At 43.4% G+C, this 15,553-nt stretch overlaps 1 long non-coding RNA gene across 1 annotated transcript; it reads left to right on the plus strand.

The window, feature by feature from the left end:
• Positions 1–7,427: 7,427 nt before the first annotated feature.
• LOC122129048 lies at positions 7,428–10,117 on the plus strand. The gene is made up of 3 exons (XR_006151729.1): positions 7,428–7,516; positions 9,754–9,985; positions 10,080–10,117. It is a non-coding gene; the product is annotated as an uncharacterized LOC122129048 (long non-coding RNA).
• The last annotated feature ends 5,436 nt before the right edge of the window (positions 10,118–15,553 follow it).

The raw sequence follows: 15,553 nt of genomic DNA on the forward strand, positions 1-15,553 counted from the left end.
ATCGTGACTCTATATCCCCGAACTCTCATACATCGTTAATTCAAGTTTAATTACAAAGTAATATATCTAATTGAAATATACACAATAAAACACAAAACATGTACCTGGCACAAACAATATCACGGGACTCCTTAGCACAGCAGCATGGGACACCTTACAGTGTGCTAATCTAAGAGGGAGATTAAACATTAGCTATTCACACGTGTGATTTTGAACATCGATTAAAATATACATTCAGAGGTGCATAATTCCTAAACCAAACACACTATTTACATGAGGATATAATGTGGAACACCTCTCTATAATCAGTATGGATTTAATACATTCAGTCATTGTATTCTAAAATAATAATGTAGGAGCTCTCTTTATGCACAACTCACCGTGACTCTATATCCCCGAACTCTGAGGAGAGCCACTCTGTACAACATGCATAACCCCTAGAGGCCACTATTTCCCCAACAACATGACTTATGCACATGCTCAGTGTGATTAAATAGCACAAAAAGGATGCAAGTGGAAGAAACCAAATCTTCACTGTTACATATACATGCAGCCCAGGGAGCATTTACAATGTACTGGACTAGACAGGGCTTAACCAGGATCCCACTCCCTAGCAACAAGCCCAGCTCAAAGGTCAGGGCCAGAGGTCCAAGACCTGGGTGTAACCCACCTAAATAAGTGGGTTAATTACTCACGTGAAGATTTTCACGTGCCCGTCTCCCAGGAAATCTTTTGATTTTCCTTTATTCAGAATACCTTTCTTGATACCTTTGATGCAACTTGATTGATTCCTGCTCCTTAATGATACCCTTTTTTTTTACTTTTAAATCGATATTCCCTTAATTAATGTTTCTTTTTTAAATTACTTCATTTACACTATTTCGCTTTCTTTGGCTCTTGGTAAGTTGAAGACCGTTTTTATCTTTCATTTGGAACTCTGGTGAGTGATTCAATTGACCGTTTGATTTAGCTAATTTACATAATTAAAACCAATCGGATAATTTATTTTACTGTTTGTGTATGTACTATTGTTAAATGAGGAATGATATTTGTGTATGTTAAAGAAAATATAAGTGTTATTATCGAATTGGGAGTTATATGGCTTTGGATAGGGGAATTGGGGGGCTTTTCGGAAATGACGCCTTTGGTACCCATGAATAACAGTGCGGCTCCTTTAAATGCAGCACGTACAGGGTGGGTGTGGTAGAACGAGAGAGTTGCAGAGAGAGGCAAGGCAAGGCAAGTCTATTTATATAGCACATTTCATACACCGTGGTAATACAATGTGCTTCACATAAATACACAGTGGCAATACAATGTGCTTCACATAAAAGCAAAAGGTCAGTACATTATCATAAAAACCGTAAATTATAGGAAATAAAAGTGTTGAGTTGTGTGTTCTCATCAATTGTAATTAGTGTAAAGTAATGCTAAAGAGGCTTCGTAGATGCTCAACTAGTTCTTTTAATGGCTCACCGTGCGTCTCCTCACATGTGTAACTGGCACTACCGTATAACCCACAGTATATGCGCAAGCGCATTAAACTACCGTATATGACATCTCCCCCTCTTTTGAGTGTTATGTCAATAACATCACAGGAACAGTTTAACTGAAAATGGCTATTCAAACAGCACATACTATAAACCAAGATTAACTTAAATTAATTTAAATGGAGACATTTCAACATGCAATGGTCTCTTTCCACTCAACCAACAAATAAACATTATCAACATGTACAACTGTACAACTGTACAACTTTCTTTTTTCACAAATCAACAGTATCACATCAATGTCAATACAACTTTCTTTTCTCTCCCCTCCCCCAAAGGCCATATGATCTGCACTCATTTACAGGTCAAGCCTGTCGATTTGCCTGCACACCCGTCCAGATCTGGTCACAGTCTAACTGGGTAGAGGGGTTGTGGGTGTAGCCACACTCTGACTCACAGGAACAGTCTCTAACACGGTGGCTCCGTCAGAGTGTGTGTCTGTCCCTGTGACATCCCCGTGTGCTGCTGGGATGGGCTGGGAAACCGGCCCTGGTTGGAGGTGACGGCGGTTCCGCCGCAGCTCCGCTCCGTGCTGCGTCCTGATGACGAAGGATCTCGGGGTGGTGCTCTCACTTGAGATCACCGCTGGCAAGGACCATGACTTTTCATAGTCCAACTTGGAGGATACAACATCTCCTGGTTGCAGGGCAGGTAAGGGCCTGGCTCCATGACGGCGGTTGAAGTAGTGAGCCTGTTTAGCCTTTTCCCTTCCGTCCCTCTCTTTCTCAGCTGTCCTGCTGGGCCATTTGGGTAGGAGATTTTTCTCCAGAGTGGGGAGTGTGGTTCTGATTTTCCTCCCCATCAACAGCTCGGCTGGACTGAAGCCTGTGGTGGAGCAGGGAGTGGACCTATAGCTCATCAGAGCCATGACAGGATCTTCTTGCTTGAGAATTTTCTTCGCTGTCTGTACGGCTCTCTCTGCGTGCCCATTGCCCTGTGGATGGTGAGGGCTGGATGTGCAGTGCTTGAAGTCGAGCTGCCTCGCGCACTCCTTGAACTCCGCACTTGAAAACTGGGGTCCATTATCGCTCACCACCTCATCTGAAATGCCAAACCTGGCTAAGACCGCTTTCAGTCTTTGGATCACTTGTGCACTCGTTGTCGAGGGCAGCTGCAGTATCTCTAGGAACCTGGAATAATAATCTGAGATTACCAGGTAGTTGTGGTGGTTGTGCTCACACAGGTCCATTGCAATTCTTTTCCAGGGTCGCTCTGGAAGCGGTGTGGAGATGAGAGGTTCCTTTTGTTGTGTTCTTTTCAGTTCACAGCACACCTGACATGACGTCACAAGCTTGTTTATGTCCGTAGAGAGTCCGGGCCACCACACAGATGAGCACGCTCTCTCCCTACATTTGACTAGGCCCTGGTGCCATTCGTGAATTTTCTGAAGGATCTCACCTCTCATTTGCCTTGGCACGACAATCCTGCTTCCTCTGAGGACCAGGCCATTGTGTTCAGATAGCTCTGACTTCACTTGGACGTACTCTCTCGCGTCCATGGGCACATTGCTTAAGTGTTCAGGCTATCCTTTCTTTATGAGCTTCACAACCGACAGCAGTTCGGCATCGGCTGCTGTCGCCATTCTGATTTCATCCATCTTGCTTTTCGACGCAGGGATCCCCTCTATTACACTATCCACGTAGCATGCCACCTCACTGTGTGTGTCTGTCTCTGCACACATGCTGGCCAGTGGACTGCGTGACAGGGTGTCCGCGATGACCAGAGTTTTCCCTGGCGCATATTCTGCCACTGGATTGAATCTCATGAGCCTCATGAGAAGACGCTGACATCTTATGGGTACATTGTCTAGACTGCGGCTGTTAATGAGAGGCACTAGCGGTTTGTGATCAGTGATGAGCTTGAACTGCTCCAGTCCATTGAGGTATCTGTCGAACTTCTCGCATGCCCACACACCAGCCAGGCCTTCCTTCTCTATCTGGGCGTAGCGTGTTTCTGCTTCAGTGAGGCATCTGGAGCAATATGCCACAGGTTTCCACTGCTCCCCGTGGAGCTGAAGGAGCACACCCCCCAAACCATAACTGCTTGCGTCCGCTGACACAGCCGTGGGCTTGTTCAAGTCATAGAAGGCGAGTACTGGTGCAGTTGTCAACAGCTCCTTGATGTGTTCAAAAGCTGTTTGTTGTGCGTGGCTCCATGTCCATGAATTCTTGTCCTTCAGGAGCTCGTACAGTGGCTGTCCTACGGTAGAGAGTCCGGGGATGTATCTTCCGAGATAATTCACCATTCCCAGTATCCTTCTCAACTCTTGCACGTCTGCTGGTGGTGACAGCTGCCGAATAGCTTTCACTTTGTCGGGGTCAGGCCGGATCCCGGACCGGTCAATGAGATGTCCGAGGAACCGCAGCTGACTCTGCCTGATGGAGCACTTCTCACGATTGAGCTTCAGACCAGCTGTCTCAATGCGCTGCATTACCTTCTCCAGGCGACCATCATGCTCCTCTTTTGTGGCCCCATAGACCAGAATGTCGTCCATGAAGACCTCGACACCCTCCAGCCCCTGCAGGGTCTCCATCATCTTCCTCTGGAAGATTTCAGGTGCGCTCGTAATTCCGAACGGTAGCCGCTTGAAGTTGAATCTGCCGAATGGCGTAATGAAGGTAGTGAGCTTACAGCTGTCTGGGTGCAACGGTATCTGGAAGAACCCACTGGCGGCATCGAGTGAAGAGAAGACAGTGGCCCCACTCAGCTTTGCTGTAATCTCATCAGTAGTAGGCAGGATATACTGTTCTCTTTTCACTGCCTCGTTCAGCCTCTTGAGATCAACGCAGATGCGGGCTTTACCTGTGTTCTTCTTCAAGACTGGCACCATGGGTGCACACCAGTCCGTTGGCTGTGTCACCCTCTCGATGATGCCATTTCCCTCCATCCTCTGGAGCTCCTCCTTTACCTTTTGCAGCATAGGGAGAGGCACGCGTCGTGCTGTGTATACAGCATATGGCTGAGCGTTGTCTTTCAGCAGTATTTTCACCGGTTCAGTCTTTAAAGTCCCATGCTCGCCATATGCCTGTGGATGTCCTCTGTCGCACACTGTTTCATTCACTCTCCTCACTAGATTCATTTCCACAGACAACGGCCTGCTGAGTAGGTTGTTTACAGTACGTCCGCGGATGACATATGCTGTGAGTGGGTGAGTCTTTCCTTTGTAGGTCACAGTGCTCTGGAACTGTCCTATGCACTGCAGCTCGCCACCTGGACTGTCCAGTGGTATCTCTGCTGGCTCCAGTGGTCTTTTGGGGATGAGTGAGTGGTAGGTCTCTTCGCAGATGATGTTAACATCGGCCCCTGTGTCGATTTTGAAGTCAACTGGTGTAGAGCCCAACAGTAACTCGACGGCCCATTGCTCTGGCGACCCACCTGCTTTACTCACAGCCCCAAGAAAGTATAACTGCTGCTGCTGCTCTGTTTGCTCTGTAACCTCACTCACTGCCTGCCTGCTCCTACACACTCTACTCCAATGTCCAACTTTGTTGCATGTATTGCATGTAGATTTTCTGGCAGGGCAATTTTCATCTTTACTGTGCCACGCTTTCCCACACAGTCCACATTGCCCTTTATTTCCCCCTTTTGGCTTACCGTAGTGACTGGGGTATCTGCTGCGCTCGTGAGTGACTTCTTGTATCACCCCCGTTGTCTCTCCTTGCATGCTGACTTGCGAAGCAACCTCTTCCGACTGCCTGACAGTCTCAATGGTCAGCGCTAGTGTTAGGTTCTTCGTCAGCTGCAACTTCCGTGAGACCTCTTTGTCGAGAATCCCCACTACGATTCGGTCGCGGATATTCTCATCCCTGTTCCCGCCGAATTCGCAATGCTCGGCCAGTTCGTACAAAGCCCTGATAAAAGTTTCAGCTTTCTCTCCCGGTCTTTGCACGCGCAGATGGAAACATGCACGTTCGTGTATTACATTCCTTCTCGGCACAAAGTAATCATCGAACTGTCCAAGCACCCTAACATAATCATCTCTATGTTCATCCTCTGTGAATGTAAACGAACGGAAGATGTTCTCCGACTCGCTTCCCATAGCGTATATCAGGCTGCTCACCTGCACGGCACCATCTTCTTTGTCCAGCTTGGTGGCGATTCTGAATCTCACAAAACGTTGCTTCCACTCCGGCCATTCTCCTGGCTTATCAAATGAAAAGTTTGTCGGAGGAGCGAACTTTGGCATGACTTCGTTTTCGTTTTCTTCGTTTTCACTTCTGACACCATGTAAAGTAATGCTAAAGAGGCTTCGTAGATGCTCAACTAGTTCTTTTAATGGCTCACCGTGCATCTCCTCACATGTGTAACTGGCACTACCGTATAACCCACAGTATATGCGCAAGAGCATTAAACTACCGTATATGACAATTAGTATTACTTTATATTGCTGATTTTTATTCCTATTGTGTCGATTATACTGTTATGTGTTATATACTATTATACTGTTATGTATGTTAAGGGGAAATGCACTAATGGGACTCTTAATTTGTTCCCTGATGAATCTATATTCTAAACCCCTAAACTAAACTATCTAAACTAAACTATCTAAACTATCTAAACTAAACCCCTGTTAGTTTCCTGTGTAGCTCATACGGCTTTGAGCCATGCCACATATACCGATGTTCTGACAGTACTGTGAGGAGTTTAGTAAGCTAATAAAGAAAACTTTACGTTTCTACTTTGAGTGACCTTTCATTAATTATTAATGAATGACGGTAACATATTCCATATCAACATGGATCTAAGAGAACAGAATTCAACAAAAAGCATGAGAACATTAAGGTTCACATTTAGTTCGGACAGTAGGTTTTACTAATAGATATTGCTGCTATTCTGAGAGAACGGGAATGTATACAAACAGTTTGGATGTAGCGACTGGAGAAAAGTTATGTTGCTGTAACATTGAACCAGTGTGGAAAATAAATCCTCAGAAAGAATCAGTTGCCATTATCAAAGGAAAGGGAGTAGTTAAGAACACTCTGGCCCTGGAGCAGTGAACAAAGTATCCCCTGTAACCTCCGACTATGGTCAGAGACAGACAGACAGACAGATAAGAGCAGGAAAGATTAACAATCGATACGGAGCTCTGTCTGGAAGTGCTTCACGTTCTCGACACAAGCTTCGAAGCCTCGGTGTCAACGGTAAAAATAAGTTGTTAATTCACCAACTAGCTAGATAACAAATTCACAATTAACATGCTATTCGCGTGAGCAGGTTGAAGGTTTCTTCACACGGAAGTTGATCTAAAGTTGGTAGGAAAATCGAAAGACGCAAGTCTGAAATACATTTTTTGAATGTCGAATGTAAAACTGACTTCACCACGGTGACCCTGGTCACGTCATCAAACTGAAAGTGGAAGTGTAGGCTTGGGACTGACGGCGTAGCTATTATTTAGTTCCCACCGACTAATACTGCCATCAAGGAGGTAGGTTTCGGACAGGCCATTCCGGTTTATTGCGTAAATTATTTGTTGGTGGTTGTTAAATAACGTGAACACTAGCGTCTTTCAAATCGGGTGATTGGCGAGTAGTAGGCTATTTATTTAGACTATCCGGTCAATCCCTTTCGGCTACACTGTCAGCTAGTTCTGCACGCTGTGATAGTCGGTAAAGCAAATATCCGAATTCCAAATTTCCAGCAAAAGGGCATATTTCTCCATTAACGACATAACATTCTTAATCTAACTTTAAAAATTTGAAAATGGAACTGAAATCAGGCCCCTATTCTTTTCGAAGCCATGTATAAACCTTTGAACTTGACTGTGTGCGTGACTCGTGAATAATGAATCATCTCCACTTTTGTTCAGGTGAAAGGCACCTGACACCAGATGAACGATTTATCATGAGTGACAGTCAGAACACCGAAGAAACTGCTGAAAAGCAGGGAGATAGTAATGAGTGTCGGGCGAACAAGCGTCCACGCTCGGAGTGTTTGGACGTTGTGCCACCCATAACACAACAGAGAGAGTGAGTAATCAACAGCCAATGCACAACACATTACAGGGAAACGTATGGGCTTTTGAACTTGTTCCCAATTTCCCCATATATCTAGGTCAAAATTTTCACTAGGGACAAAAACTATATAAATCTGTAAAGTATTTAGTTAGAACGTTATAACCTGTGTTCCAGTTTAAATGGTGGCCATGTTGTGTGGTGAGATTTGAATGCGTAATCCAACTCTTGAGCGCCATATGTTGTCGTTCGCAGATTCGTAATTTTAAGGACCAGTAGCCTACCTGTGCGTGTGTGTGTGTGTGTGTGTGACGACGAGATGTTGAATACCTCGCTGAAAAAAACATGAACATCACCTGTTAATGTAGAATGCATATCCGTGTCAATATCATCTAAAGACAACAATACGAAACATACAGGACATGTAATGATGAAATCCTGCGACGTGATTCGAAACGATGACGAATGTATCAGTCTTGTTTACTCTGCCAGCTGTTTCCCTGTGTCTGTTTACCTCAATGACTGTAAACAAACTGTAGAAAATGACACAGGTCAATCTCGGTACGGATCATTTCCATGTAGTCAGACAAGTATATTTACATTATGAATTTGCGGTGGTGGAGATATAAAGCCCCTTTCAAGGGAACACCAGCAAAGAACAAGGTCAAGCTACAGACAGGCAGAGGACGAAAATGACTCTCCACTCACCGGGATGACCGACAACTCATTCAAATATCACTCAACAACTGTTGGATGACATCAAGTGACCTCCAAAAAGAATGGCAGGCGGCAAGGCTCCTAGGGGCAGGGCTGAATTCAGGCAAAGCTAGAAAAAAGCCCTTCATCAACGAGAAGCAAAGTAGAGCCAGGCTGAGGTTTGCAAAAGACCATAAGGATTGGACCATAGAGGACTGGAGTAAGGTCATCAGTCCAATTTTCAGCTTTGCCCAACACCTGGTCGTCTATTGGTTAGAAAGAGACGTGGCAAGGCCTACAAGCCACAGCCACAAGCACCTACCTACTGTGAAATTTGGTGGAGGATCGTGATCTGGGGGTGCTTCAGCAAGGCTGGAATCGGGCAGATTTGTCTTTGTGAAGGACGCATGAATCAAGCCATGTACAAAGCTGTCCTAGAAGAAAACTTGCTTCCTTCTGCTCTGACAATGTTCCCCAACTCTGAGGAGTGGTTTTTCCTGCATGTTCATGCTCCATGCTACACAGCTAGGTCAGTGACGGTGTGGATGAAGGACCTCCAGATCAGGACCCTGTCATTGCCAGCCCAATCTCCAGACCTGAATCCCATTGAAAACCTCTGGAATGTGATCTACAGGAAGATGGATGGTCACAAGCCATCAAACAAAACCGAGCTGCTTGAATTTTTGCGCCAGGAGTGGCATAAAGTCACCCAACGGCAATCTGAAAGACTGGTGGAGAGCATGCCAAGACGCATGAAAGCTGTGATTTTAAATCAAGGTTATTCCACCAAATATTGATTTCCGAACTCTTCCTCAGTTAAAACATTAGTATTATGTTGTTTAAAAATAAATATTCGACATCTGAAAACACTGCATCTTTTTTGGTTATTTTGACCAGTTGTCATTTTCTGCAAATAAATGCTCTAAATGACAATATTTTTATTTGAAATTTTGGAGAAATATTGTCAGTAGTTTATAGAATAAAACAAAACATTTAATTTTACTCAAACACATACCAATAAATGGTAAAACCAGAGAAACTGATAGTTTTGAAGTAGTCTCTGAATGTTTTCCAGAGCTGTATACTGCGTACTGTGTCCTGTGTGCCCTCCTCATAATCCTGTCTGCCCTGTGTGGGAGTGTGACGCCCCTAGCCCCTGGCCCTCTGTGTCTTGTTAGCTGTCTGTGACTAGGACCAAGCCATACACTATTCCAGCCAATCAACATGTTGCTTCAGGAGCACTGAAGGGAAGGGTGTAATTTGATTGGCTGTTGAGTTTTAGTGTCAAAGGGGGCCTGCTATGAAAAGTTTGATAACCCCTGGATTATCTGAAAATTATGCGAGGTGTTGATACAGTTACAAGTTGAAGTGCAAAAATTTATATGTAAGTGTAATATGGTAAAAAAAATTAAAAAAACACGGGGATCACGCCATTGGTGTGCAAATCATGTTGTCATTCTAAAGAAGGTGTGATAATCAGGAATTAAGGCATAGATTGGCATTGGTTTAAAATCTGTTAACACAAATAAAACATGCCATTTTGTTTGCTTCCCAAGTCACTGCACTGCTGGACCAGGCAATGTGCCCTGTTCAGTTTACCACTACACAACTCCAGCTCTTCAGAGGCATAAGCTGGTGGAGGCCACTGGAGACCTGGAACAGAGACTCTGCCAACAGCACTACCGAGCGCTGGAGTTATTTTGCGAGACTGACCAGACTCCAATCTGTGTGTTATGTGTTGCAAAACAACACAGAGGGCATGACATAACAGAACTCGAAGAAAAACAGGTTTGCATTTTAAGAACATTAAAAACACTTTTTAACAATGCACTAAAGAAATGAATTTACATTGTTTCATTATTTCATGTTATTTTGTTGACAGAGTCGTCAGATGAAGGCATCTGAAATGGCACCCAACAAAAGTAAGTAATGTGCCAACCAGACTTGAGTTTATAATATGTAGAATATGTTTGTAATATGTAGAGCATATCTATAATGGAGATGGTGCAGAGTCCATGACATCTCTATGAGCTAGATAAATGTGGTGCATATGACAAAAGTGGAATAAAATGCATAAAAGCGCAAATGGAAATTTGATGACAATGCAAACTGGTGCAGGCTAGTAGAGTCTAGTACTGAAACCAGCTATGGATAAAGGTAACTTGAACTTGCCTTTGCGACTATTGAAATGGAGGAGATTGGGGAAGAGGTGGGATGCTTAACCGTGCTGGAGTGTGTGACTTAGCCGAGAGGTAAAACAGGTTTAAATCTTCTGGAATGCGGAAATGCCATGGGCATGGGCTTTGTTTAGAGAACATCATTTCACAAGTCCACCCATCGGTTTTGATTTAGAACGCTAAAAATAAGTATGTTTAGCTTTGTAGCTGGACAAGAGTGGGCTGAATGGTGAAGACTGCAAGGATTGGCATGAGATGTGGTGTGCTAGGCACTGGAACGAGGGTGAGAAGCCAAAATAAAGATGAAAATTGAGTGATTCTTAAATGTACTGGTTTTGCTCTATTTGATGAAAACCCAAATTGTGTTGTGATCTATGATCTGTAGGTCTGAGACAAGGGGATGTAGCCTACAACGGAATTAAAAGCTGAGGCAGTGCAGGTAGACCTAGCCTTTCAGCAGCCCAAAAAGTCAACATAAACGTGTCAGTAAGTTTTAAGTCAGTGTGGACAGACATGAATCCATTGTGGAGTGTTGTGAGGCAGGGTGGTGAGAATATCAGCAGTGATCAGTAACTACAGGTCTGGTGTAGCCAGCTGACCTTTAATGAGCCTATCCTTCCATCGGAAAAGGAGTGGCACTCAGGGCCTCAGGTAAGCTTATGGAAAATGCATGCCGTATAAGTATACCTTGATGGTGGACATTTTAATCTAATGAGATCTATGAGCATGTGATGAATGAGGTGGTTATTGTATAAAAGCTGGGGAAATGGAGTGACTATTCTGTCCAGTAGGACTGGGGAGACCTGAGAGCGAGAGCTTGTAGTAGCGCCAAGTCAACAGAAATGGGCTGGAGATTTAGATTTACATTTAGTCATTTACAGGCATGAAAATCCCTCACCTTTCGGCGAAATTCGCCGTTTTGAAACCAAAATAGGTGACCTACGTGAATCGTGTAGATTCGATGAGAAATGTTTTTTGGGGGGGGGGGGGGGGGGGGTATTCATATTCAGTGAATTGCGAACATGTGCGCGTGCCAGAAGGGAGCGCGAGTGCATGTAAATATTAATGCGGAGGGCCTTGCATCACCAGTGCAGACCACCATCAGAAGCTGAAAACACGCCTGCTGAAGAAGAGAAAAGGGCGAGGCTGAGACGTGGCAAAACAGCGAAAGCGGGCCATGGAGACACTGGTGGTTCAGGCAAAGAAGAAAAAATTATCTGGTTCTGAGAGTATTACGAACTGTAATGTAAATTGTTATCTTATGTTATAATAAAATGTATTAAAATTAGGGCTGTCAAAGTTAACGCGTTAATCTATGAGATTATTGTGGCCGAGATTAATGCGATAAAATATTTTAAGGCAGTTAACGCAACTTTGTTTACTTCCGATGTGCATTGACCCCTGACGCGAAACCGCCGCGTGCCTGAAGTCAGCAATAGGAGAGACCGAGACGGTAGTTGAAGATGGAGAGAACAGAGGGATTGTTGGGCGGAAAGTTTCTGGTAAGAGTAAAAATGACGGGACAATCGACAAAACTAAAGTTGTATGTAGCATTTGTCAAACTGAATTTAGCTATCACAGAAGCAGCTCGTCTTTAAGTTATCACTTAATGCAAACCGACAGAAAGCAGTCCCAGGTTAGATGGTCGCCAACCCACACTCCACGACTTCACTAGGAAAATAACTAGACCAGTCCGTGAAAAGGTTACCAACGCTGTCTGATGTGATTCGAATTGCTTCAGGGGACAATTCTTATGATTTACCGTCGAGGGGCTCCATTGTGTCTCGCATACATTCCTTGTATGACGGCGAGAGAGCACGACAAATTCAGCTCCTCGAACAAGCTGCCAGCGTCGCCCTTACTGGTGACAACTGGACGTCAGTCAGCAATGACAATTACCTGGGTGTCACAGCTCATTTTATTGACAATGTATGGAAATTGAGATCTTTTGCATTGGAAATAAAAAAAACAGGCGCGACATACAGCAGAGGAATTCATCGACGTCTCAAACAGATGGGAGATAAGTGGCAAAATGACCACTTTAGGCACTGTTAGTGCCCGTATTATGTTGGCAGCCGCTAGGCTACTTCCATTTTGCCATCTACCCTGCGCGGCACACAGTCTGTACCTGGCTGGCACTTTATAGGTATGAGTTATAGGCCTGAGCCTCTTTGAAAAAACAGTTATGCGTGTAGTTTTGTGTAAAAAAAAAAAATACAATTAAACAACAGTGTCTAAAATACACGCTGTCTGAAAGTGATTACTCGTTAATTTATAAGATTTAGTCTTTAGAAGTCAAACAAACTTTTAATCGCGATTAATCTAGATTAATGAATTTCAAAATGTGAGATTAATTAGTAAAAATGTTTGTATCTATTGACAGCCCTAATTCAAATCTGAATTACATAACATTGTATTGGCTGTCAATCATGATGGAAGAGTAGACAAGTTAAGTTACAGCATGTCCACCATCTCTTGTGGGGGTTATGCATTAAGCCATTTGTGGTGCCCTTACCACATTGTGCCTCATATACTGTATGTTAGACCCAGTGAAATCAGTGCATAATACTTAGTAAGGAGGCCATAATAATTTTTGACTCATGGCTGAAGTTAAGTTTCTCCAGCTCTCCCCAGGTTGGCAAAAAAAGCATCTCAAAATGCATCAGATTGATGCTTTAAAATATGTAATATTACAATTTTTCTTACGGGGGAGCTTGCCCCCGGACCCCCCTAGAGGGGTAATATCCTTCTCACCTTTTTCACCCCTGACCCGTTTTCATGCCTGCATTTAGCAGACGCTTTTCTCCAAAGTGACGTACACAGGAGAGAACAGTCAAGCTACGAGCAATAGAGACCTAGTGTAACAATAAATACTACTTTACATACGAAATAGAAAAAAAGAAGTGCAGGAATGAAACTACTGTAAGTGCAAGTTAAGTACTAGTCGAAGTGCAAGTTAGAAAGGGAGGTGCTCTCTGAAGAGTTGGGTCTTCAAGAGCTTCTTAAAGGTAGAGAGGGACGCCCCTGCTCTGGTAGTGCTAGGCAGTTCGTTCCACCAACGTGGAACTACAAATGAGAATAGTTTGGATTGCCGTACTTGTCGAGCGCAGCATCCTGGGTGTAACATTTGCCCTTACAAGAGCATTTAAGTAGGTGGGAGCAGAACCAGCAATCACTCTGTAAGCAAGCATAAGTGACTTGAACTTAATGCGAGCAGCTACAGGCAGCCAGTGGAGCTCAATGAGTAGCGGGGGGATGTGTGTCCTCTTTGGTTGGTTGAACACCAGACGCGCCGCTGCGTTCTGGATCATCTGTAGTTGTTTCACCATGCATGCCGGCAGGCCCGTTAGGAGGGCGTTGCAGTAGTCAAGGCGGGAACTCACCAAGGTTTGCACCAGCAGCTGGGTGGCATACTGGGTTAGGTACGGCCTGATTTTGCTGATGTTGAATAGCGCAAAGCGGCACGACCGGGAGACAGAGGCAATGTGGTCAGTTGGTCATCAATAATGACCCAGAGGTTTCTTGCTGTTTTGGACGGAACAAGAGATAAGGAGTCAATATTGATATTGATGTTGTGATGGATGACCTATTTGGCTGGAAAGACCATCATCAATTTGGCTCCATACTACAGCAAATTCAGTAGACTGAAAGTGTCACATAATAAGTGCTCGCAACATTGGTCAGGATTGGAAATGTATTTTAGGATTCCAGTAGTGTAATCTGAAATCTTATGTTGTAGAGGTAAAATTATACTGTATCGAATCTTAAAATACAAAGTCTCTGGTTCCGTACATACATGTACTGTATTTGTAGAACACAAATACATGTTTAGTTGCAACCATAGGAAGAGATCAGCCTTATGTCCCATTAGGGACGAAGAGGATTAGGATCAGATTAGGGCTGAACGATTAATTGCATTTGCGATTTAATCGCGATATGATAGAACACGATTTTCTAACTGCAACGTTCGCGATTAAAAAACGTGGTCTAAAAAAAAAAAAAAAAAAATGTTTTTTTTTTTTTTTTTTTTTTTTTTTTAAGATGGTACATTTTGCACACAGTGTTTAAAAAGTGCATGCCTAGTGTTTATACTTAAAATGACTTTTTTTAAATTACTTAAATGCACAGTGGCAAAGCCACCTATTTGTTGTTCTTGTTTCTGTAATGAGCAGTTAAATAAAAATGTAAAATGTGGGAAAGAATATTTTACACTAAATGTATCTAATATTGTGTTGGTCATATTTAAATCATTCATTACGTTTTGTTGGGGAAAAAAGAGGATACAAAAAAAAAATCGCATATTAAATCGCAATCGCAATATTTTGGTAAAAAATCGCAATTAGATTATTTTCCCAAATCGTTCAGCCCTAGATCAGATAGGAATAGATGGCTTATCTCAGCCTAATTTGCGAAGGGTCTGGTATTTTATGAAGTTCAATAAATGTTAAGGTAGCCTATAAGATGGCAAAAATAACAACTTAAAGATAAACAGAAATCATCCATCCAGCAGTTACAAGTTTACTATGAACTCAGTCTACGAGTTAACCTAGTATACATATTGCCAATTTTTTTCTTCAAATAATCAATACAATTGCAAACATAAAACCAGACATTGTTTTGAACAAGCCTGCACCCACCCGGATCCCCAAAATGTCTTCACAAATGTACTGCTTGTGCACAGTGAGCTATTTAAAAAAATCAAAAAGTGATAAAGGAGGAGTTTGTATCCATGCATTTGTGTTCTTCGAATGGTACGCATACTTGTGTACTCTCCTCTTCAGCTCATCACAGATTTTCTATGGGGTTTAGGTCGGGGGACAGTGATGGCCATGGCAAAACCTTTATTCTGCGGTCGGTGAACCATTTTTGTGTAGATTTTGAGGTGTGCTTCGGATCATTGTCCTACTGGAAGGTCCAACCACGACCCATTTTAAGCTTCCTGGCAGAGGCTGTTATGTTTTCATTTAATATCTGCTGGTATTTGATGGAGTCCATGATGCCATGTATCCTAACAAGATGTCCAGGGCCTTTGGAAGCAAAACAGCCCCACAACATCAAAGATCCGCCACCATACTTCACAGTGGGTATGAGGCGCTTTTCTTTATGGCTATCTTTCTGTCTACGCCATACCCACCTTTCATGTTTGTTGCCAAAAAGCTCTATTTTGGTCTCATCTGAC

The sequence above is a fragment of the Clupea harengus genome, unplaced genomic scaffold (genome assembly GCF_900700415.2).
Source record: "Clupea harengus unplaced genomic scaffold, Ch_v2.0.2, whole genome shotgun sequence".
Lineage (NCBI taxonomy): Eukaryota > Metazoa > Chordata > Actinopteri > Clupeiformes > Clupeidae > Clupea > Clupea harengus.